Genomic DNA, 944 nt, shown 5'->3' with positions numbered 1-944 from the left:
CCCAAGCTTCCCTGCGGCTGGTGAGCGGGGCTGGGGGACAGCGGGGGGGACACGAAGAGCTGTGTGTCCTGGGTAGGTGGGGGGGATCCCTCTGGCAGCACCCCCCGACCCTCCGTCGTCCCCGCCCCACAGAGGAGCCCGCCGAGCCGCCGCTGACAGAGGTGCTCGCCCGCATCGAGCGCAAGTACAGCTACTTCCAGCCCTGCATCCAGGTGGAGAGGGAGCACGAGGAGCCCCGGAGCGTCCGTGCCCTCTTCCTGCGAGGTGGGTGCTGGGGAGCCCCAGGGTCCCCCCTGGCCCCCAGGAACGAGGAAATGAGCCTGTGGGATCCCCCCCAGCCCTGCAGCGCTCACGGGAGGGGAACGGCCATGTTTGGGGGCTCTTCCCCCCATCCCATCGCGCGGCCTTGACCTCCCTGTCTCCGGCAGGCTGGAAGATCGAGGAGGACATGCTGGGGGTCCTGAGCCAGTGCCTGCCCGCCCTGGCCGGCCTGCAGGCAGTGCAGTGAGTGCGGACAGGGAGGGGGGAGCACGGGCAGCCCCCCCGAGACGCCGCTGTGTCCCCCCTCCCCGGCAGTGCATCCTGATGCCCCTTTGTCCTCCCGCAGCCTCTGGAAGGTCGGGCTGACGGAGCGGCTGCTCCCGGTGCTGGCGGCGCTGCTGGCACGCTGCCCTCGCCTCCGGTACGCGGCCGGGCGAGGGGTGCTCCCTCGTTATCACTAATTGAGGCCGAGTGTAAGGAATGGGGGTGCCAGGGAGCATCGATAATGGCAGCCGGGGCGGGGTCTTCCTCCGCAGGACGCTCAGCCTGGAGGGGAACCCCTTGCCCGAGCCCGCCTTCCACACACTGCTGGGGAGTGATGGCACGTGAGTCGGAGCCGGAGCGAGCCGCGCTCGTCCCTCGGGGGAGCCCCCCACGAGAGCCCGGCCGCAGGCAGCCCCTGC

The sequence above is a fragment of the Phaethon aethereus genome (assembly GCF_964289735.1).
Source record: "Phaethon aethereus genome assembly, chromosome: 28".
NCBI lineage: Eukaryota > Metazoa > Chordata > Aves > Phaethontiformes > Phaethontidae > Phaethon > Phaethon aethereus.
Note: the sequence above shows the minus strand (reverse complement) of the source record.